This window comes from Triticum urartu, chromosome 1, assembly GCF_003073215.2.
Source record: "Triticum urartu cultivar G1812 chromosome 1, Tu2.1, whole genome shotgun sequence".
NCBI lineage: Eukaryota > Viridiplantae > Streptophyta > Magnoliopsida > Poales > Poaceae > Triticum > Triticum urartu.
In genome coordinates, this window is record NC_053022.1 from 224,306,798 (window position 1) to 224,332,969 (window position 26,172).

The following is a 26,172-nucleotide window of genomic DNA, read 5'->3' on the forward strand; positions in this document are numbered from 1 at the left end:
GATCTCTCCAACTGTTGTTGGTGCTTCCCACTTGGTCACGGTTTCAACTTTAGCGGGATCTACTGCTATACCTTCTCCAGATATAACATGTCCGAGGAATCCTACTTCCTTCAACCAAAATTCACATTTGCCGAACTTGGCGTATAATTGGTGTTCTTTGAGCTTTCCAAGTACCAAACGCAAATGCTCCTTATGCTCCTCTTCATTCTTCGAATATACCAGGATATCATCAATGAACACTACGACGAACTTATCCAAAAACTCCATAAACACTTTGTTCATCATGTTCATAAAATAGGCAGGCGCGTTAGTCAGTCCAAATGACATAACGGTATACTCATACAGTCCATATCTTGTGGTGAATGTTGTCTTAGGTATATCCTGTTCTCGAATCTTCAACTGGTGGTATCCTGATCGCAAATCGATCTTGGAAAACACTTTAGCTCCTTGCAATCGATCAAACAGATCGTTGATCATTGGTAGTGGGTACTTGTTCTTGATCGTTACTTCGTTCAATCCTCAATAGTCAACAACCATCCTTAACGATCCATCCTTCTTCTCCACTAGAAATACTGGTGATCCCCAAGGCGAAGAACTTGGGTGAATATATCCCTTATCCAGTAACTCCTTAATCTGCTTCTTAATTTCCACCAAATCTTTTGCTGGCATCCTATATGGTCTCTTCGATATTGGCCCAGTGCCTGGCAAAAGCTCAATCAAAAACTCAATGTCTCTATCCGGTGGCATGCCTGGCAACTCTTCGGGAAATACATCAGGAAAATCCTTTACCACCGGTACTTCCTCCTGCACAACTCCTGTTAGGCAATTTACTTGTGTCCTCTTTGGTACATGCCGGGATACATACTTGATCCTTCTCCCTTCTGGTGTGGTAAGCAAAATTGACTTACTAGCACACTCAATATTCCCTTCATACTTTGATAACCAATCCATGCCTAATATCACATCCAATCCTTGAGATTCCAATACTATTAGGTCTGAGGGAAAAACATAGTTACCAATCCGTAATGGTAACCGATCACACCATAGTCTAGCCACATATTCTGCTCCTGGCGAGGTTACTAACATGGGTGACCTAAGGGCTTGGGTTGGTAGGTTATACTTATCCACAAATCCCCTTGATATGTATGAATGCGATGCACTAGTATCAAAAAGAACGAGTGCAGTAAATGACTTAACCAAAAACTTACCTATTACTGCATCGGGCTGAGCTTCAACCTCCTCCACGCTAACGTGGTTCACCTGTCCCCTGTTGAAAGGGAAAGGGTCCGGCTTCTTTCCAGAACTTCCATTGCCGTTTTGGCCTTCAGGACATTCATTTGCAAAATGTCCTGGTTTCGAACACTTATAACAAGTGACGTGGCTCAAGTCCTTCTTGGCTGGGGTTGATGGGGTGTTGCGGTTCTGTCCATTACTTCCTCCATTCCCATTACCACTCTTGGTGCCATTGTGATTGTGCGAGCTACCTACTCCATGGGTATGCTGAAAATGTCCTCCTGGCCTAGGGGTAAAACGAGGTTTCTGCTGAGCTCCTGAATTATACTTTTCTTGTCCATACTTCCTCTTGCGGTTCTCAATCTGCTGCTGCTTCCCTTCAATCATAAGAGCACGATCTACCAACTCCTGGTAGTTGTTGAAGGTGGCTACCATCAACTGCATACTCAACTCAGTATTCAGTCCTTCCAGGAATTTCTCCTGCTTAGCTGCACCTGTAGCAACGTCATCTGGGGCATAACGTGCTAGCTTACTAAACTCCTCCACATAGTGGCCAACTATCCGTCCTCCTTGGCGCAAGTTACGAAACTCACGCTTCTTCATGGCCATTGCTCCTGCTGAAACATGGGCAGTACGAAAAGCCTGCTGAAACTGGTCCCAGGTGACAGTGTCGACTGGGAAGGTGGATGTGAAATTCTCCCACCAAGATGCTGCGGGTCCTTCTAACTAATGTGCGGCAAACTTAACCTTCTCCACATCTGTGCATCCTTCTATGGTCAACTCCCTAGCTATCTTGCGGAGCCAATCATCTGCTACTATCGGCTCGGTGCTACTGGAAAACACCGGCGGATTTAGCCTAAGAAAACGGGCTAAGTGGTCAACAGGTGGTGGTGGTGGTGGTGGATTGTTGTTGTTGTTCCCTTGGTTCTGATTCTGAACTAGCAACTGCATCAAGGTGTTCTGCTGCTGGATCAACTGGGTGAGCTCCGGCGGAAAGGCAAATCCGGGGTCACGTCTCGGAGGCATCTGAGGGTTTAGAAAAGATGAGATATAAGAATAGAGGGGGTCTAAAGGGAAAACACTACCCATATGCACATGAGGCAAAAGCACACAATTCACTTCAATCAATCAAACAAAGGCATACAATCGATCTAGCTATCGCAAAAAGTGCTCGGACTACTATATTTACATGGTGGACTACTACTACTGATGAGGTGGTCTACTAGAAATATTCTACGGTTGTAGACTCCATGATATCAGCTCCTACTTCATCCACATAGTCATCATTGCTACTATGTTGCTCCGAGTCAGTGCCGTCAATGGTGATGTAGTCCTCCTTGCTAATCTCCTTGGGTTCTTCGTCTTCATCTACTGGTGTCGGGCCTCCCATAAATATTCCAATCTTCTTGATCAGATCATCATTCTTCTCCACCAATACTTCAATTTCTTCTTCATAATCTTCGCGTGTAGCCTTGAGTTCTTCCTCCAGTTCCTTGATTCTAGTGTTAGCCTTCTTCAGATCTATCATGTCGGCGCACATCTGATTCTCCTGTCGTCGAATGTGCTGATTTAACTCCTGAATAAAAGCTGCAATTGATCTATCCTTCCTGGTGCTGATCATCTCCCAGTGTTCATCGCGGTGCCCACAAATCTGGTAGATAGTATCCTTGAGATCCTTGCGGTAGACTTCTCCAATGCGTCCCATGGCGATGTGAGCTGCCATACTCTTTCCTAGACTCCAAGTTGGTGCATTAAAAGAAAACTCTATGGGCTCAGTGGCTGGCATGAACGTCCTTCCTGGAACTTGAACTTGTATCATCCAGCGCTCTTCTTCAGGTAAAGTGGCGTTGTAGGTTCCCGTGAAGCTTGGTATTCCTATGTTCAGGTATCTAGTGACTTCCTTCAAGTGGCGTCCAAAGGGTGTATCTTCATCCGGTTGGGTGAACTTGTTCCTTGCATCCGCCATCCTAAAGAGTAGAAAAGATGAGAAGTCAGAAGAGAAGAGAGTGAGTAGTGATCTAGGTCTTTAGCTTAGTGGTCGTGTCCTACAGTCAGCGTGTGCTCTGATACCATCTCTGTAGCGACCAGACCTCAAACAGTCTGATCTCTGTGCTCTGGTGTCATCCCTGGATCAGTAATACTGACACCACACAGTACTCGGAGGATTTATAACAGAGTAGCAATCACACACTTGTTACATCGAGTGTCTCAAAAGAGAACTTATTACAATAAATATGGCTTAAGGCCATCTAGTGACGATAACAGCGGAAGGCTTGGAAGATAAGTGAGTCCATCAACTCCAACGGCATCACCGAGTATAGAACCACGACCTAAAAACTCCTTAATCGTTGTCTGAAAAGTCTACAACATTAACGTTGCAGCCCGAAATGGGTCAGCACATGGAATATGCTGGCAAGGTAACACATAGAGAGTAATGGAATGCAACAGCTATACTATATGCATATTTGGCTGGTGGAAAGCTCTATGGATATAGTTTTTGCATAAAGCCAATTTTTCCCTACTTCAAAGGAATAAAATTTATTATTACTATCATGGTGGTTGTTAAACATTGAGAATGGTTGACAGCATTCTCAATCCCAATTAAGTAACACCATTAAAACCCCACAATATTAATTTAGAGTAACATGTTGAGATTCACATGATAATCCAGGTACTAGATACTCAAGATGTCCATAACCGGGGACACGGCTAACCATGATTAGTTTGTTACACTCTGCAGAGGTTTACGCACTTTTCCCCACAAGACTCGATCGCCTACGTTTGGTTTCTCGCACTACAGGGTGTTTGAGAAGACGGATGACCGAGACACAGTCTTTCAGAAGCACTAGCACCTTACGACGGATAGACCGGTACACCTACTTTCCCCTACATCTGCTAGTCTACCCTGTAAGAGTTCATCGCACAACTTAGTCAACTATGCCAGAGCCCATAATGGCTTGTGGCTGCACACGGAAGTTTCTAGTATGAATAATCTCATGATCCCTTTGAGCCTGGGTGGCGGTCCAATAAAAACAGGCAAGTCCTGGAAACCCCAGGTGCCTCAATCCACCCAAATGTGTATTAGGTTGCCACCTTAGATAAACCATTAATTAACAATCTCACATCTGTCATGGATATCACTCACCCAATCCACATCTACTAGCACAGCATGGCATAATAAGCAAACATAGAAGTAACTCCCAAAGGTTTGATAATAACAGGTAATAGGTACTACCTCATCTACTTCCCATCCCACAATTTAATTAGATCCTAATCATGCAGTGTGTGAGGATTGATCTAATGCAATAAAACTAGGTTGTAGAAAAGGTATGATCAAAGTGTTACTTGCCTTGCTGATGATCCGCGAAACCTAGAGATTCAACGTAACAGGCGGCGCACTCCGGGTATTCTATCGCAGACAAACAACAAGCATACAATAAGTACTCATCTAACGCACAGGTAAACTCAAATAGAAGATCTAACCAGAAAGTTCAACTTAAGAACCCTGGTTTGCAAAAAGAATCAAATCGAACAAAGCAAAAGAAATCAAACGGCGAAAGAAAACAACTTCGTTCTAGTAATCTGGATCTAGGGCAAATTTTACAGCAGCAAAAACTTGTTTAAGTTGATTATTCGGAAAGAGGATTTCGAGACGAAACTCCAGGCGCTTGAATCGCCTGATTCCGATAAACGAGCGAAAAGTTATACTAAAACGAAAATCGCGATCAGAAAATAACCGCGGAAAATCCGACGAAAAAGAAAAACGACGAATAGAATTATTATTATTTTTTTCTAAAAAAAAACTGCACGAAAAATGGGGCGGCGGCGAACCTCGAAAGGCGCGCGCTCCGGCGGAGGTGGCGGCGGCTAGGGCGGCTGCTAGCTAGGGTTTCGGCGGCGGGGTGGGCTGGCTCTCTCGGCCCGGGGCGGCGGCTTATAAAGCCCCCCCGGCCGGCGGTTTCCTGGCCGGGTACGGCCCGGAGTCGGTTCCCATTTTTTTTATAATTCCGCTCGGAAGAAAAATAAAAAGAAATACTAAACAGACTCCAAAAATCATGAAATAAATTTTGCCGGGTTTCTAAAATCAAGCCCGATAAAGTGAACATTTATCTGGGCCCAAACTACAACTTTGAAAAACGCGCATTTTTCCTAAATTCAAATAAAATACCGAAAAACTCCGAAATAAATCTTATTTGATTTTTTTATTAAATCCTCAGTATCTCTATATTTTGGGAAAGTCATTTTATTCCCTCTCTCATTTTTTTGTAATAGAAATAATTGATGATAAAATAAATAAAATCAAATGATCCTGTTTACATAATTTGAGAAAACTCAAATATGTAAATAACGAAATCCCCAACTCTCTCCGTGGGTCCTTGAGTTGCTTAGGATTTTCTAGGATCAAAACCGAAAGCAAAATAAAATATGATACGCATGATGACCTAATGTATAACATTCCAAATTGAAAATTTGGGATGTTACAAAATATAGATATGATGTGTAGAAAATGGAGGGGAAAGGAAAATAAGCTATAGAGTGATCGTACATGAACAACTAGCTATCAATATAAGTACACTGATAAAGGACAATAGGTACTTACAAGAACAATGCAGAGCTAAAAAATTTCATTGGCATTGGGTATATTCTACACTAATGTAACCATTCATATAGATCAGATAATTTGGAGTGAACAATTGATAAGCAAGCTATCATGTATACTGCTGTCACATAATGAACCAGGTATGAGTGCAAGTACAGTGATACAGGACAACAGGTACTAACAAGAGCAAGGCAGCAAGCAGCATATTTTTGATATCCTGTCGTCCTTTTCAAACCGGAATTCTTCTTTGAGAAGATTTCCTGTAAAAGAGATTCGTAAGGCACATACGGAAAAGTAGAAGTTCAAATTGTCATGTGATGTCATAGATAGTACCACATCCTGGGAACGAGACTAATGCATAACAAGGTTTTTCCATTCAATGTCTTCTAAATTTAGCATAGGAGACTTCATTGGAAATTCGTTTGTAGGCTTGCCATCAAAGTGTGATTTCTTCAAGTAACACCGATACTGCTGCAATGCTTCCTTGAAAAGCGAAAGAAAGCTTTGCTCGTCATGACTATCCAGATTGACCCTCGCCTACTTACAACAATGTAATGGAAATCATTCATGTGTTCAATCAGCAGAAAACATGAAAATAATCACCATGAATAATAGCACTTACACGTAAGTGGGATAGGAAGATGTGAAAATGGTGTTTGTCTTCATTATAATCTTCCCATGATGTGAATATATGCACATAGTCCCTAACAACATTGAAAGCATTGTCTTTTAAACTGGAAATAACTGGAATGGGGTTCCAATCTACAGGAATTAGCCGTCTCTGCAGTTGGCATAGGTCTTCGGCCAATGGACTTGTTGTAATTTTTGCTGGAGTGGGATTTTTCTGTGGTACGGCTGGTGCTATGGCAACTGAAATCGGCATACTTTTTGCCGGAGTGCATGTCCTGTGTGGTGGGGCTTGTGGTGTGGCCGGTGAAGTATGGGTATAGTCTGTTGGAGTCGGTCCTACGTTTTGTGTCACTGGTTGTAGAGCCAATATAAGTGAGGTGCTGTCTGATTTCTCTAGCACCACCATGTTTTTCAAGGACTTTGTTGGTGCTCCTTCAGGTTCAGCAATCACCCTCTTCCTTTTTGATGTCTGATGCACAAGAAAAACATTTGAGTTGAAAAACATGGTATGATGACAGATGGAATATGTATTGATAATGGATGGGCATGGCATCTTGACATATATGAAGAGTAAACTAAGCAGATGGTGGTGCAACAAAGTAGAAGAAATGCAAGACAACTTATGCAAGATACACGCAATCAATAAAACCTTGCCAAATTAGAACAGGCACCTTGATGGGTGAACAGGACAGGCCATCTGCCTTTGACTCCTCGAGGTCAGAATAGTCATTTGGATCATATTCTAAACAAGAATCTACAGGTGGGGAGCATATGAGTTTAATTGCATCTAGAATGGCACTCAATGCCTTGGTGCCAAGTTTGTAAGTCGTTGCAGTGTTCCACAATATTCTTCTGATGCATGGATTCTGATATTCACTGTGATTACGTATAATATCTGAGAAGCATGAAAATATAAATAGTAGTGAGATTATCTTTGTAATTCAGAAGATATTCTAATATAGGGGTGCCCCTGTAAACCCTTGTGTGCTATCACTGGATTCTAATGAGAGAGCCCATGTGTGTTGTAATATGGTGCGCGCATTAATATAATCTGGCGCAAGTGCACAAAAAGGCTCCAGAAGTAAGGATAGTTGGCAGATGATAGGTTCATAATATACTGTATAGAGAGTTTATTGCCAAACCATGATAACAAGAGCACACATCAACTAGGCAGATCATAGTGTACATAAAAGGGGTATACCATAACCAGGATATATAAATCGGGAAAGTGGAACTGGTTGGAAAATACGGTGTTGTATTGCCGCTACTAATTGAAAGCCTATCGATCACGTACAGGCTAGCTCTATCAGATGTTGACTACAGATATCCTTGCTCCCCTTCCTGACAAGGAACATACTGTACGTACTAAATATAGAAAAACAAAAGAGGAACATGTTAAAGAACATAAGAGGAAGCATATTATTGACATTCCCCTTCTTTCTATACAATGTTGGTTGCCCACCCATGATGAATCAAAGCGCCCAAAGAAATGCAATTCCATGATGTCTCTCTATATGTGGCCACATGCATATGGAAACTCAATTGGGAGCATTAGTTAACCAATTAAATGCGTGTCTGTTAGCTAATGTCAGTATCATATCACATTCATATTTGAAGAACCTTAGGACATATGATTGGTTTGTTATTTAGCTTTAAAGGGTGAACAACTGCTAGTAGGACACAAAGCACCTACGCAGATCGTAGTGTAGATATAATGGGAAAACCCTAAGCATCAGGAGTAAAATCAGCAAAGTAGAACTTGCTGGAATATATGTGCTAGTATTGCCGGTACAACTAGAAAGGCTTCAGATACCAACTCTCTTCAACTAAAGGTGTCGTACTGTTAATATCAGTGTAACTTCAAAGGCGACAGAGCTCCCCGCATTTCCTTGATAATCTTATAGGATTCAAGTGGGCAGGCCACTACAATTCCCATTCCTATTTTTACAAAATCCTATGAATCAAAGAGGCCTGAAGAGTTCAATGTGTCCATCACAACCGACCGTATAGACCTCTACACTATAAATGTCCCTACTCATCTTCACTACAAGGAACATACTGTACTACTACCATACTCCCTCCGTTCCAAAATATAAGTCTTTGTAGAGATTTCCACTATGGATCACATATAGATGTATATAGATACATTTTAGAGTGTAGATTCACTCATTTTGCTCCATATGTAGTCCATGGTGGAATCTATACAAAGACTTGTATTTAGGAACGGAGAGAGTACTTATTAAAGAAGAACGGAAGAGGAACATGCTAAAGAAGAGCAAGAAGATTTTGGATAATAAAATGTTCGTTGCGCAGTGCCCACACATGATAAACCAGGGCGCATTAAGAATGCAACTCCCTGCTGTCTCTCTATATGTGGTGCACGTGCTTTTTGAATGTAAAGTAGGAACATTAGCTGACAAATTAAACATTTTCTGTTTTAGTAATATCAGCATCATATCAGATTCGTATTTGAGCAACAAGTTTGAAATTATGAGTGGCACGTTGTTTTAGCTTGATGGATTCAGGAGCAGTGCTAAGTAGCTATGATGATGGTACTGAATATAAAGGCATGTCTACATGCAAGTCGCGTGACTTTTGTCATTTGGGCCAGTCAGCCATTTCAGGTGGTTGGATGAAGATCCTATGTCTCCTAACCCTTTGTCTTCGTCGTCTCTGATTCTTCCCATATAGAACACCGCACGGGCCGCCGGCCAAACCACCGACCCCGACCCCCCGCCCTCCCCTGAACCGCCCCCACCGCATGTGTTCCTCGGCCACCCCCACCCCCACCCCTGCCCCCACCCACGTCGAGTTTTCTTTGTTCGGCGAGGCCCCACCATCGCCCCCCACAACTACCGTCCCCACCCGAGCCCCTACCTTTGCACCGGAGAACTCCGTCGAGCTCTCAAAAATCGACCGACCCAATTTTGAAATTTAGTCTACTGTCATTTAACTAGTGTGGAATATAAAAGGGGAAAACCATAAGCATTGCGAGTATAGTGCTGAGCGTGCCATGGCGGATCTGAAGGTGCAAACTGGACAAAGGCAACATCGCAACCAATGTTTGCTTTCAACTAACAAGTAAGTGATGGACAAGAAATCAGAGTGAAGCAGTGGCGATCTATTTTCTTGCAGCGATAAATAAGTTGAGCAGATACGAAAGAGTACCACCTCTGGTGCGGCGCCGTGTATACATCTGCTAAGAATTTGACCGTGCTGCAGTAGTGATGGCTATTGGCGGCGTGGAAGCAGATCTAGGAGGGTAGACGATGGCGGCAGGGCGCGGTGTACGAGACGGTCGTAGGAGCGGTGCCGGCAAGGTGGACGACGACGGGGATGAAGCGAGAGGACGGGATGCAAGGTTCCCAGTCTGAAGCCGTGGATGAGAGAGGTCGATCTCTTGTAATGGACGACGGTGTCGGGGTATTAGCTCCGGCATGGTGGAGGAGAACGGCGGTGGATGGTGTGGCGGACGGAGGAGGCCGGGGTGGAGAGGGTATTTTGGCGCCCACGAAGTACGAATGGGGAAATGGAGGGAGAGAGGAAGGGGGAATCATGTCTTCAGGGTGCGCTTGTCTTAAATGTGAGGAAATTTACAAACTTAGCCCCTGTTTAAAATTTCCTACATCACAGCAATATTAGTCGGTTGGGGATAGGATGGTAATCTCGCATACGAATATTTGTCTTTGAGAGTTTGTTTTGGCGCCCACCGTGTATGAATCGGGGATGGAGTCGATTTTGGCAAAGGAGAAACTGTGTTTTGGCGCCCACCATGTATGAATCCGGGTGAGAGGCTGCTATGTCATGTTTGAGTGAAATTACAAACATAACCCTATCGAAACCTATAGAAATCGAGCCGATAGGCTTTGCATGTCAGCGATAGGCAGTAATTTCCATCTCGTAGATTTTGGTTTCGGGCGGTTACAACGACTTTCCCCGCTTCGTTCAAATTTTTGCAGAGCAAGAGTGCACGTTTACTGTGCCAACTCAATTTTAATCTAGTTTGTATTCTATTTTTGTTCGGGCAGGATCCATTTTCGATTGGAATAAAATTCTATATACATCATTTTTTATATACTTTCAAAAGAACAACAAAGAATTCTTCTCCTTTATATATATAATATGATTTACAGATACAATGATCTCAAAATCATAAGGTTGAATTCAAAAAATTTAAACCAAATTATGTTCTACTAAAATTTATGGATCAGTAATATCTACATATTAACTAACATAGATGCGCATGAATTCATATGAGTATGCATGTTTGATAGATCAATTTTGGTTCGAGTATGAACTACATCTATCATCATCTCGAATTCAAATATTTGAATCCCTTTTATGTTGACTCCTTTCACGCCCATTTCTCTCGCATGCTCCTTCATGTAGATATCACTCTCTTTTCTCCATCTCACCTGCATGCTCACTTCATGTTTCTCCTATTTTCGCAAACATGGTCTCTCGACTTCTCCCTTGAGAAGTGTCACACTCTCCCTATCATTATACATTACATGGTTTTCATTATCTCTCACGTATCTACCGTTCTCTGGTATCACTAGGTACCTAAGCTTTCTTTTTCACCGCCACACACAGTCTCACTCGTCTTTCACTTTGTCTTTCTCTTTATTGGATTATCTCTCACACCTTATATCTCTCTAGATATGACCCATACCAGTAAAATTACTCTCTCCCGCAAACACAACATTTGTTGCGGTCTCCTTTCCGTCTCCATCCCAGTTATAAAACAGACATTATTCATTTGTTTACCAATCAGACAAACTCCCCCCTCTCTCTCTCACACACACAACTCCTGTTCCACTCCCCTTCCCGACTACCGCCTCTCACACACACACACAAAACTCGGTTTCACACCCCGGACACGTATTTCTCTCACAAACATTGATCGGCTAGCCTCCAGATAGGTTTATATAAGTGAAGCACAAGAGTAAATGACAAGCTACTCCAAAAAGATATAAGTGAAGATCAAGCGAGTAGTTATGTAAATGGGTAGCTATTTGAGGACTCTCTCTTATTTAAAAACTTTCAGATCTAAGTATTTTATTAAAACAGCAAGAAAATCAAATAAAATGGCATTCCAAGAATAGCACAACTCATGTGAAGAAGCAAAAACATAGGCTCAACCAATACTAACTGATAATTGTTGAAGAAGAAAGGTGGGATGCCTACCAGGGCATCCCCAAGATTAGATGCTTGAGACTTCTTGGAATATTAACTTGGGATGCCTTGGGCATCCCCAAGATTGAGATTTTGTGTCTCCTTAATTCCTTTTATATCACGGTTTCCCTAAATCTTAAAAACTTCATCCACACAAAACTGAACAAGAACTTGTGAGATAAGTTAGTATAAACCAACGCAAAAACCTTATCATTCTCTATTATAGAAAATCACAAAAAATATTATTCAACATTGCACACTAAATTTCTCTGCATATTTAATACTTCTATCCTCAAATAGAATCATTAAACAAGCAAACATATGCGAACATAACAGCAATCTGCCAAAACAGTACAGTGTGTAAACAATGCAAGAGTATCAATACTTCTTTAACTCCAAAAATTATGAAAATTCACCACACTATAGAAATTTATCATAGCTTATTGAGCAAAAAGTTTAAACATTTTATCACATTCTAACTTTTCTCGCGAATTTTTGCAACATCGATAAACTTTCTGTTTTGAAACAGCAACATGTAGACTTGCAAAATAAGCATAGTAAAGGCTATAGTTGACTTTTTTATTGAAATAAAAGATGCAAAGAATTTTTCTAAAAACAGCAAGAAAATAGTAATAAAATAAAATGACGCTCCAAGCAAAACTCATATCATGTCATGAATGAAAAAATAGCCCCAAGTGAGGTTACCGATAATGTTGAAGACAAAAGAGGGGATGCCTTCTGGGGCATCCCCAATCTTAGTTGCTTGGATATTCCTTGGATATTAACTTGGGGTGCCTTGGGCATCCCCAAGCTTAGGGTCTTTTCACTCCTTATTATCCTCATATTGATATCTTACCCATAACTTGAAAATTTCAATCAGACAAAACTTAACGAAATTTCATGAGATAGGTTAGAGGACAAATCACTCACTTTGGTACTGTCAAGATAAGATTCATAATTGTTTCCACACAATGCCTACTGTACCTCATCATTTCCACAATTTATATTGAGCAATATAAGCCATAGAAACTAGAAAACAAGCAAACTATGCATTGAAAACAAAATCTGTCAAAAACAGAACAGACTGTAGTAATCTGTAGTCCAACCATACTTAGGATACTCCAAAAATTCTGAAAAATTATGAAAACGAAGGGAATTTGTATATATATCACCTGTAAAAAAATCTAATCAAAAGCACGTCCCAATGAATTTTTAGAAATCCTGGACTGAACGTAAAAGTTTTTGTTTTTGCACAGATTCAAATCAAGTATCATCCACACTATCCCAAAGGCTTTACTTGGCACTTTATCGAAACAAAAGCAATAAAACATGATTACTATAGTGGAATAATCATGTGAACACACAAAAACAGTATGGGTAATGTTGAGTTGTCTCCCAACAAGCGCTTTTCTTTAATGCCTTTTAGCTAGGCATGATGATTTCGATGATGCTTACATAAAAGATAAGAATTGAAACACAAAGAGATCATCATGAAGCATACAACTAGCACATTTAATACTAACCCACTTCCTATGCATAGGGATTTTATGAGCAAACAACTTATGGGAACAAGAATCAACTAGCATAGGAAAGCAAAACAAACATAACTTCAAGATTTTCAACCAATAGAGATGAAACTTGATATTATTGCAATACCTACAAGCATATGTTCCTCCCTCATAATAATTTTCAATAGCATCATGGATGAATTCAACAATATAACAATCACACAAATCATTATTTCCATGATCTACTAGCATACAAAAATTATTACTCTCCACATAAGTAAATTTGTTCTCATGAATAATAGTGGGAGCAAACTCAACAAAATAACTATCATGTGATTGAAAATTAAAATCACGATGAAAAGTTTCATGGTTATCATTATTCTTTATAGCATACATGTCATCACCATAATCATAATAGATAGCAACTTTGTTTTCATAATCGATTGAAACCTCTTCCGAAATGTTCGATTCATCACTAAATAAAGTCATGTCCTCTCCAAATCCACTTTCATCATTGCGATAAGATTCAACACCCTCCAAAATATTGGGCTCATTACCTTGAGTTGAAACTCTTTCAAACCCACATTCATCATTGTAATCATCATAAATATAAGGCATCAATGTTGATATAGATCTTTTTGGAGCAATCCATTGGAGTGTTATACTTTCAATACCTACATGGGTTAGTCCCACAAGGAACATACAAGGATATCCATAGACATAGAGTGAAACACACATATAATGATGTCCATGCAAGCATTAGGTTACCTTATCCCTTGTCTTACCAACAAGAGGGTTTGTGACTCCATGAACTAGTGCAAGATATGAAAGTTGATTGCACATGTTCTTGCCAAAATGTATATGAGTGAAGTATGTTGGCGGAGTCACCCTCAAGAACACTCTAGTTCTTCTTCTTTGGGATCCACATCAACTTGATGGGAATCCTTGGAGTTAGGGGTGGAATTCGAGCCGAGTCGAGCTAGCTCGACTTGACTCGCTAAAGCTCGTTTCATTAACAAGCTAGCTCGACTCGACTCTTGCCAAAATGTATATGAGTGAAGTATGTTGGTGGAGTCACCCTCAAGAACACTCTAGTTCTTCTTCTTTGGGATCCACATCAACTTGATGGAATCCTTGGAGTTAGGGGTGGAATTCGAGCCGAGTCGAGCTAGCCCGACTCGACTCTCTAAAGCTCGTTTCATTAATGAGCTAGCTTGACTCGACTCGTTACTATAACGAGCTCAAATTCAAGATTGGCTCGACTCGTATAACTCGCGGGCTAGCTCATTTAGCTTGTTAAGCTCGTTAAAGATATGAACATTAGACCTTACAAATACGATAAAATATTAACTAAGAATTTAGCATGTGCATATGTGATCATGTACGTGTGAGTCTCTTGGGTGGATCGGACTTGAGCGGCTGGCCTTGTGCTGGGACACAAGGTGTTTACTGGCTATATTTTACTACCCCTAAAAACATCGATTTTTTACCGAGCTTAACGAGTTACCGGAGTACTCGTGAGATCGGCTCGTTTAACTTGGTATGTAAACGATCTTAAACTAAAGGTCGGCTTGGCCTGTTTCTTCGAGTTTGAGTCGTTTCGAGCCGAGTCACGAGCTACTCGTTTAGCTCCCGAGGTTCGATCTTCTCCCCAGCCCTACTTGGAGTTGTAGTCGTACTTGATGAAGTAGAACTTGACATAGTCTTGGGAACCCACTTGACCATGGCCTTAGCAGCTTCTTCAAATGAATCAGTCTCTTCTTGAAGTTTGTCCTTGCCTTTTAGTTGTGGTCTTGTGGTGGAAGATCATCTTGAGCTTGTGTTCCCGTGAAAGAAGTGGGGTCATACTTCTCTTGTTGAGGAACAAACTTCTTCTTAGGGTATTGATCTTCTTCCCACTCAACTCCATTGGCATTGAACTTTCGTCCAAAACCAACACCTTGATTCTTCTAGTGCCTTCCTTGCTTGCGTACAATTTCCTCAAATTTCTTACTTCCAGCAAGGCTCTTGTAAACACCTTTCTCTATAGTTCCCTTCGATAAGCTATTTTCTTGCTCAAGTGTAACTTGGTAAGAGAATCATTAGTGGAATCAAGAGAACTACTAGAAGCAACAATATTGGATTTAACATGCTTATTGTTACTACTAAAGGAAGAATCTTTCCTGCTCTTATTGCTAGGTTTTACTTGTGGCATATAAGTAGACAAGAGGAGACGTTTGGCAAGATAAGAAGAACTCTTCTTTCGAAGATCATCATTGATAGCTTTTAGGAACTCATGCTCTTCCTCTAAATTTAGCTTCTCAAAGCTTAGCTTCTCATGAGTCCTTAGGAGCTCTCTATGATCCTCTGGAGTTGTTTCATGAGCCAACTTAAGAGTGTTTAGTTCTTTAGTTAGATGCTCAATCTCCTTCTTATCATTGTCATTCATTTCATCTTGATTAACATGATTACTAGCAAGTTCATCATAGTTTTGATCACTAGTTTTGTCAACAAGTAAATCATCATCACCTACCAAATCATCTTCATCACTATTGAAATCAACATACTCGGGGTGTGATACCTTAGGGACTTTAGCCATGAAGCATATTCCAATTCCTTCATTTGGTGAGCCAAATATGTCATAGGAGTTGGATGACACAAGTTGAGACCGGCAACGCCTTCATCATGAGTATATTCAGAGTCGGAGTGATAGCTTCTCCCGGAGTAGTTGTCGGAGTCAGAACCGGATACACATTCATCAAAGTGAGCTTGATGTCTTCGTCTTGTGTACCTCTTTGATGACTTTTCCTTCCTTTCCGAATCCTTGCTTCTATGAGAGGGTCTTCGTTCATAACGATCATCTCTACTCCTTCTCTCTCTTGGAGGTGATTCATCTCTTCTACTTCTTATTTTTGGTGAATCTTCTCTTTTCTTGTAGGGAGTCGTACACTCATTGGAGTAGTGTCCGGGTCTTCCACAATTGTAGCAATTACGATCACGACTAGACACTGGTGCACGTCGGTCCTAAACAAATGATTTTTAACCCCTTTCCGCGACGGCATTCGGAACCATCGCCAAGTGAGTGTGGGCGATAGGGGGGTCCTTCCCACACGACCCAGAAACAGTCGGGGATATGACCTCCTAGCACACACGCTCGGCAAAATGAGGTCGTGTGCGACCGGCGAGTGCTCAAATACAGAAATATGTACAATAGTGCTCAAAAAAATATAATTGTACATGCGAAATCATTTACAGTCGTAAGTACATCCCACACAGTCAGTCACCACTAAACGTTTCCGTTCGTATATACATCCCACACAGTCACTACAAGGAAAACATTTGCGCAAGGTGGCGTAACGCAAAAAGTTTTGAAGAGAATGTTGTGTGTGATTGTTCATTGATCCAACATGGTTTATTCCTAGAAACTGTGTGCGTTTCCTGAGGTCATCTCCCATAGTGTTTTCTCATTAACCGTCTGCAATAGGAAAACCCAAGTAGCAAGCTAATTGGTGAATTAGCAGGCTAATTGCCCTATTATTAATAATCCATTTACTAATCTAATTGACATTCATATTAAGCACATAATATATTCCATTTCCATATTGAGGAAGAAGGATTTCATAATTGAAATACGTCGGGGTACAACATGATATAGCTTCAGCACTCAGCTACCCAATTACACAACTGCACCAGCAGCAAGTTTCACATGCAACATCTAGAACCTTTTGAAATTAGCATCATAGACGGTACATGGAGAGATGCATCTCATCTGGAAAACTGCTGAAGCGGAAGGCGAATATTGAGCCTTCATTCATGTTGAAGGTCTTTGCAACTTTAGGCCAGTGCCTGTGGATGATTGACTGTCCATCCTTCGACCTCTTCAGGAACACTTCAATATTGAACCGTGGGTATTTTTTTGACTATAAATAGTAGGATAAGACCCCACTGCAATTTTTATTAATAAAAAACTCAGAGAAGCAAAGATGTCTGAAAGGCTTGAGGTAAGTCCAAGAAACAAAAAGACTAAAAAACCTAAAACCTAGGAAACAAAGGAAGAAAGAAAAAAAAGAAAGAAAAAACTAAACAACCAACTAGCCTAAGAACGAAGTAATCACAACATGCTATCAAGCCAAACTGAAAATTGTCTCTCATGCTTCTTCCTCATTCTATATTTGAGAAGCTTCAGTTCCTCCAGAAATATGAACTTCCACCCTTGGAATGAAGGTGCAATATTTTCAAAATCTTATTGTTTCTGGTGATCCAAATGGCCCATGCTCCAAGAATGATTATCTCCATGTAAAATGGATACCTTAGCTTTTCTTTGAGGTCTTGGAATGCTTCTAACATAGACAAGTTTGGAGCTCTTGTTGGACAAATGAAGTCCCAGCATTGTTGAACAAATGGACAACTCCAGAAGAGATGGTGCAGTGTTTCTTCTTGTTGACAGCCTCCAACATCACAGTTGTAATCCTCCAACACAAAACTCTTCCTTTTAAGTAAGTTTCTGGTATTGACTCGATCATGAAGAAGTTGCTAGAAGAAAACTTTATGCTTTGGTTGGCATGAACTCTGCCAGATCCAGTTGAAGTGTGGGGGTGTCTGTTTGTGACCAATTAAGACTTTATATGCTTTGATGGAGGAATAGTGCTCAGTCCCCCAAATGTAACTCCATGTGTCTAAAGAGTCTAAATGCTCAGATTGTCTCATGGCTATACAAATGTCTTCCATTTGTAATAATTCCTCATAGGCTTCAGTTGTCAAGGGGAGGAAGAATAAATCCTGCAGGTAACCGTGGGTATTGTATGAAAACTTTCCTCGCCTCCTGACCACATAGGTGGTTTGATAGGTAATCATCAGTGAACCTTGAAAAAAAGGATGTGCATAAATATCTTATCTATATTGGAAATGGGGCAAAGTAATAAAAAGGCAAGGTATGATAGTTAGTACTATCTTGTAAACCTCAATGCTTCCCAGTGTTTCCCTGCAACACATATAAGGTAGTTAGTCATCAGGTTAAGTAAGGGTTCACATGCTATCAGTAAAATATGTTGATGAAAAATAAGCACATTGCAGATTCATCAGATTAATTCAAGCCACATGGAAAACCCATTTATCCAAACCAAGCATTATTAAGAACTAGGAAATATAGCACTTGTATATGTTTCTCGTGTATTAAGTGTAGCCAAATTCGATTTATTCCTCACATGGTATACAATAACAGAATGCATCCACAACAATTGAACATCGCATTGCAGAATTGAACCAAGCAGTTAACTAAACACCACAACAAATGAACCGAACGTTAACTGAGCACCACATTGCACAATATAACATACTCCTAATAGAAGATCAGATAGTTAACCAAACGAAGCATGCTTAATGACTTGGAAATATAGCAATTGTATTTGTTTCTCATGTATTTAGTACAGCAAAATTTGATTTATTCCTCACATGGTATACAATAACAGAATGTAGCCACAACAATTGAACATCGCATTGCAGAATTGAACCAAGCAGTCAACTAAACACCACAACGAGTGAACCAAACGTTAACTGAACACCACATTGCACAATATAACATACTCCTAATAGAAGATCAGTCAGTTAACCAAACCAAGCATGCTTAACAACTTGGAAATATAGCAATTGTATTTGTTTCTCATGTATTTAGTACATCCAAATTCGATTTATTCCTCACATGGTATACAATAACAGAATGCAGCCATAACAATTGAACATCACATTGCAGAATTGAACCAAGCAGTTAACTAAACACCACAACGAGTGAACCAAGCCACAACAAATGAACCAAGCAGTTAACTAAACACCAATTGAACAATATAACATACTCCTAATAGAAGATCAGATAGTTAACCAAACCAAGCATGCTTAACAACTTGGAAATATTGCACCCTAAAGAATTGAACATCACATTTGCAGAATTGAACCAAGAAGTTAATTGAACACCACATTGCACGACATATAGAACATATACACTATAGCAGAAGATTACATGGTAAAAGTAGATAGGACAATTCACTACAATTTGTTAAGGAAGGAAGTAGCTAGCAAACTGGACATGGGTCCTTATAGTGAGCAAATAAGACAAGCTACTCTTCATTGTCAGAGATATCGGTGACGATTGGCTCCTTGGACATGGAAGAGGGTGAGGCCTCCGCATCATGGGTGCCCTCGTTGTAGTGGTGAGTTGCCTGAGCCGCTCCGGGCACCAAACTGCTGGCTCTCGATATGAAGTAAGCATGTGCACGCTGAGAAAACACCTCATAGTCTTTGTCGAAGGCACCGACGGTGGCCTCGAGAAAACGCCATGAACTGCCGTTTAAAGCAGCCAACCGCGTCACGGCGTTAGCGCACAAGGCTTCAACGGTGGCCTCGACGGCGAGGTGCTCCTCCAAGATCTAGGGGGTTAGCACGAATGGCATCCATCGTGACATCATCCGCGCGTGCGGCCGTGATTTGCTTCTCCGCTGCCAAATGCTCCTTGAGGTCCTGGCTATACTGCGTGCACCATGGCTTAGGCCGATGCTTATTTGGTGGAGGGGTCGGTGATTTGGGTGGAAGGTGTCGCACTCGCGACGGCAGTCGGGGCATGTGGGATGTGGAATGAGGAGGAGGATGGGGGTAGGGTGTGGATTACCTGCCTGGATAGGCGAGGCCAAGCAGCATGAAGGAGGGTCACCGGCGAGGAGGTGGCGGCGCTGCAAGCAAGGAGTGAAGGTTTCAACTTGGAAAGGAAGGTGGAAACAGGGGAAATGTGGCTTTTGGTAAGGGGGAGGGGCACGGGGAGGTACATATTTCCACGGAAGCCAAAAATTTGGAATCGCTTCAGCCAAAAAATCGGCGCACAAAGTGTCATCAGACATGGTCCCTTATTCAGAGTGGGTTGTGGACTGTAGCCGTCACACCTTCTCGTGTAAGCCGTATGCGTACTATACTCCGACGGTGCTCCAAGATATTTTGTGCTGCATCTCACACGGTTGGTTATAATAAACCGTGTGGGAGCTACTTGACTTTTTGTCTTGATTTGAATTACATAATGGGGTCACAGCGGCCATGGGCGGTGTTTCAATTGCAAGACCTTTTATCTGCAGTGATCATGCAACTATATGTGTGTCATCAAAAAAATTGGAATTATTCAGGGTTCGTTTGGACATTTTTATACATTAACTGGGGTTTCTAGGCATTTTATGCACATAATTCAAATTTGAAATAGATGCACATGCTCCAGTGCATATAAACTAGTTAAAAATCAAATATGTGTCCTTGGTTGCATGCTTAGGTCCCATGTAAGAAATGGGAATGAATTTCAAACACAAGGGCATCATTGATTGCCGGCAAAACATTGAGATGCCTGTTTTTTAAAATTCTAGTAAATCTAAAACACATCTGAAATTCATGAAACTTGGTATGCTATCATGGAGCGGCATCAACATGATGTGGTAATTTTTTTGTCCCATTTGGGGCAGGTTTGGGTATATGCTTCTCACAAACCAGAGCTTCTCACAACAAGCATGATGGTTTCAGTAGGGAACGCCCCACCTTTGGGGACAAAATGATATCCATTGCCTCTTATTGCTTTCAAATTTTTTCCCGTGTCAACATAGAACAACAGGAGTGTTGTGTTATTTTTTGTGATTTTTCGGGGTTCGTTTGGACATTTTTATGCATCAACTGAGTTTTCAATGCATTTATGTGCATAATTCAAATTTGAACTACATGCACATGCTCCAGTGCATATAAATTGGTTGAAAAATCAAATCTGTGTCCTTGGGTGCATGCTTAGGTCCCATGCAAGAAATGGGAATGAATTTCAAACACCAGGGCACCGTTGATTGCCGGCAAAACATTGAGATGCCTGGTTTTTAAATTCTAGTAAATCCAAAACTCGTCTGAAATTCATGAAACTTGGCATGCTATCATGGAGCGGCATCAACATGCCGTGGTAAATTTTTTGTCCCATTTGGGGCAGGCTTGGGTATATGCTTCTCACAAACCAGAGCTTCCAACAACAAGCATGATGGTTTCGATAGGGAACGCCCACCTTTGGGGACAAAACGATATCCATTGCCTCTTATTGGTTTCAAAAATTTTCTCATGTCAACATAGAACAACGAGAGTGTTGTATTATTTTTTGTGATTTTTCGGGGTTCATTTGGACATTTTTATGCATTAACTGAGTTTTCAATGCGTTTATGTGCATAATTAAAATTTGAACTACATGCACATGCTCCAGTGCATATAAATTGGTTGAAAAATAAAATCTGTGTCCTTGGGTGCATGCTTAGGTCCCATGCAAGAAATGGGCATGAATTTCAAACACCAGGACATCGTTGATTGCCGGCAAAACTTTGAGATGCCTGGTTTTTAAATTCTAGTAAATCCAAAACTCATCTGAAATTCATGAAACTTGGCATGCTATCATGGAGCGGCATCAACATGCCGTGGTAAATTTTTTGTCCCATTTGGGGAAGGTTTGGGTATATGCTTCTCAGAAACCAGAGCTTCTCACAACAAGCATGATGGTTTCGATAGGGAAGATCCCACCTTTGGGGACGAAATGATATCCATTGCCTCTTATTGCTTCAATTTTTTTCTCGTGTCAACATAGAACAACAGGAGTGTTGTGTCAATTTTTGTGATTTTTCGGGGTTCGTTTGGACATTTTTATGCATTAACTGAGTTTTCAATGCATTTATGTGCATAATTCAAATTTGAACTACATGCACATGTTCGAGTGCATATAATTGGTTGAAAAATCAAATCTGTGTCCTTGGGTGCATGCAAGAAATGGGAATGAATTTCAAACACCAGGGCACCATTGATTGCCGGCAAAACATTGAGAGACTTTGTTTTTAAATTCTAGTAAATCTAAAACTCGTCTGAAATTCATGAAACTTGGCATGCTATCATGGAAGGGCACCAGACATGCTGTTGTATTTTCCGTGTCCATTTTGAGAGAAGGTACACTCGAATAATGACAGCCAACAAAGGCATTTTGAAAACAATAGCTGCCACTTTAATATCTCAAACGTTTGTATAATTCAAACCATGTGTGTTCGGTTAACCATTCACGTGACACCACGTGTCTTTGTTTTAATGGTTATAGGAGGTGCCATGTGGGCATATTCTTGACTGAACGGGAGGCATGCGAGCGCAGTCCGGTGCGCAGGCTCACCGGGAAGTGTACAAGATGTTCAACGCAGGATCTGTGCATCTCTTCAACACAAACGGTTCAAATAATGATATGCAAATTAAAGCCAGACTTCGGCGCTAAGCCAAGAGACACTGTGAGTTGTCAAAATATGCAGCTAAAAATCAATAGCACTATCTATTTTTTGCAACTAAAATTCAATAATTAAGCATAGATTTCATTCATACTAGAGATTAAGCAGTTGTTCTCATCGGGAAGCGAGACAGCCTTGGACCACCGCCTGCCTCGCTCCCACTGGTCTATTTTAATGGCGCCGCCGAGCAGCCGCACCCCCCATCCTCGCCACAGACACAATTCCTGTCTCTCCGTCCGCATCCTCGACGCCGCTCTAAGTCCTCAAAGCCGTCAGTGTACGAGGATGCCGCCGAATCTCCCCATCGAAGGGAGTGGCGACCTAGGGCTGTTGAAGCACGGGAGCACGACGTGAATATGGATAAAGAGGTTTTCATCCCTGGCGACGAGGTGGAGAACGAGGCTGCCAACAAGCAGAGGCGGGTCGAGAAAGAACCGCAAGCGACTCTAGCAGGCCTAGACTTCATCAACATCGTCCCCGATGATATGTTGATAGTCATCATATCCCTCCTCCCAATGAAATATCGGGCGAGGACAGCCGCCCTTTCCAGACGGTGGCACACCCTATGGCTCTGCACCCTTGTCGACCTCGTCGATGCCCACAAGCTCTGCCATGGCTATCGCCAAAGCATGGACGCGTTCTCCCAGATCCTCGGCAGTCACGATGGCCCAATCAAAGGCCTTCTCACGGGCAAGTTCTGTTCCAATGGAAAGGACCGAGCCAAGCTTGATGAGTGGTTCCGATCCCGCACCATAGATCAGCTCGAGAAGCTAAGTTATAATGATGGGCATATGCGCTTGCTGCCAACATCCACGCTCCGCTTCGCGCCCACGCTGTGCCTCGCCAAGTTCATGAACTGCCACCCCCCCCTTAATGACGCACCCGCTCTTTTTCTACCATGACTGAAGCACCTCGAGCTCGTCATCGTCCGCATCCCAAAGGATGACATGGAGCGCCTTCTCCGCGGCTATACTGCACTCAAGTTCCTTCGTCTTCAGGCGATGAATTGATCGAGTACCTTGCACATCACCTCTAGGACTCTCTGGACTATTTATGTGTGTTGCTGGTGCTGCAACGAGAGATCACAAAAGGGCGTGTAGCGTTGTTCAAAACTACATGTAGGCACTAACACATTCTCTTCTTTTGCAATGCATATTAGGCCTAGAGGTGGATGATGTTTATAACGACAATCACATCGAATGCCTGGATTTGCATCTCTCGAATATTACTTTCAACTCCTACCGAGGGACCCCACCGGAGATTACACTCGCCAGGTTCTTTCTTGCCAGAGCAAAGGTGCTGAGGACACTGAGGTTGAACACGCAGTTAATTAGGAAAGATCAATGGTATGATTATCTGAGCCGGCTGGTACTGTGGAATGGAAGTGCCTCCGAAAATGCCAAACTTCATATTGGAAGAGCATATGGCAAAGCAATTGGAAGTTATTGTGTCAAACCCATACATGACTTGTGAGCGGCTGATCTGTTTTCAGAAATGACGCAGCTTGCCATGTTTGAATTTGGGCGTTATAATCTTTGAATTTGAACCTTGCAATATTTATGGTATTTGTTATATTGAACCGTTTCTGTTCTCTTGTCTCAACGCAAACAGTTCATCCAGGTGAACCGCATGTCGTACATCGCACACACCTTGATCTGGCTGACCGTTTCTTTTGTGTTACCTAATCACAAACAGTTCATCTGAGTGAACTGTATGCTATACATCGCACACACCTTGATCTGGCTGACCGTTTCTTTTGTGTTGCCTAACCACAAACAGTTCATCCCAGTGAACCGTATGTTGTACATCGCCCACACCTTCATCTAGCTGCCTGTTTCTTTTGTTCCTCCTCATCGAAAACGGTTAATTCAACTGAAACGTATGCCCTGAATCGCACATGCAACTAAAATCTAAACTATGTTTGATGCATCCGTCATCGCAAATGTTTTGCGCCTTTTTTGACATTTTTCCACCAACGTTTATTGCATCGCACATAGTTTTGTCGAAGGGTCTCTGATCGTAGTGTCACGTTAGTAGCATCCTGCAGTAGTGAGAAGATCTTTTTTCATTGTAGGATCTTGACTTGGAGCTTCTCTCTTTGCTTCTATTCTTGTAGAACTTGTTGAAGTTCTTCACCATTAAGCTCAATTCTTCATTGGAGACTTGCTTCTCACTTGATGTTGTAGGAGCATGACTTGAAGCTTTGTAAGCACCACTTGACTTGTTGTGGAGCTCTTCCTTATCCTTGAGTGATGTCTCATGAGCAACAATTCTACCGATGACTTTCGTGGGCTTGAGATCATTGTAATTGAGCATCATTTAGATCAAGGTGCACACGGTATCATATTTTCGATCCAAGGCTCTTAGGATCTTCTTGGTGATGAATTTGCCGGTCAACTCTTCGCTTCCTAAGCCGACAATCTCATTTGTGATGAGAGCAAGCCTAGAGTACATCTCGGCGACTCCTTCACAATCCTTCATCTGTAACTTGTCAAGTTGACTTTGAAGCGCATCCAGTTTGGATTCCCTGACGGACTCGGTACCTTTCTGCATATCAACCAAAGTATCCCAAATTTCCTTTGCATTCTCAAGGTGGCTGATTTTGTTCAATTCTTCAGGGCATAATCTATTGAAGAGAATATTGCAATCTTGAGCATTGTATTGCAACATCTTTATTTCTTCCGCGGACGCTTCACGATCCGGTTCTCTTCCATCCTCAAAGAAATCACCTTGCAAGCCAACACACACAATAGCCCAAACGTCCGGGTTATGACCAAGAATATGCATTTTCATCTTATGCTTCCAACTAGCAAAATTAGTACCATCAAAGTAAGGACCTCTACGGTGGTAATTTCCCTCGCCAGACGCCATACTCTCCTAGGTTGTGAAACCAAGGCTATGATCACCAAAGCTATGGAAATCAAGGCAAATGGAGACCAAAGCTTTGATACCAGTTGTAGGATCGGAAATATGTCTAGAGGGGGGGGGGGTGATTAGACTACTTGACCAAATAAAAATCTAACCTTTTCCTAATTTTAGTTGTGGGCAGATTTTAGCAATTAGCACAAATCAAGCAATCAACCCACACATGCAATTTTAAGAGTGTAGCAGCGGAAAGTAAAACATTGCATATGAGGTAAAGGGAAGGGTTTGGAGAGTGCAAACGCAATGAGGACATAGAGATTTTTGGCGTGGTTCTGATAGGTGGTGCTATCGGACATCCATGTTGATGGAGACTTCAACCCATAAAGGGTAACAGTTGCGCGAGTCCATGGAGGGCTCCACCCACAAAGGGTCCACGAAGAAGCAACCTTGTCTATCCCACCATGGCCATCGCCCACGAAGGGCTTGCCTCACTCGGGTAGATCTTCACGAAGTAGGCGATCTCCTTGCCCTTAGAATCTTCTTGGTTCAACTCCACAACTTGATGGAGGCTCCCAAGCGACACCTAACCCATCTAGGAGACACCACTCTCCAAAAGGTAATAGTGTTGTGTTGATGATAAACTCCTTGATCTTGTGCTTCAAATGATAGTCTCCCCAACACTCAACTCTCTCACATAGATTTGGATATGGTGGAACAATGATTTGAGTGGAAAGCAACTTAGGGAAGGCTAGAAATCAAGATTCTTGTGGTAGGATTGGTATATCTTGATATCAACACATGAGTAGGTGGTTCTCTCTCAGAAAATGTATGCTGGAAGTGTAGGCACGTTCTGATGGCTCTCTCATGTATGGAGAAG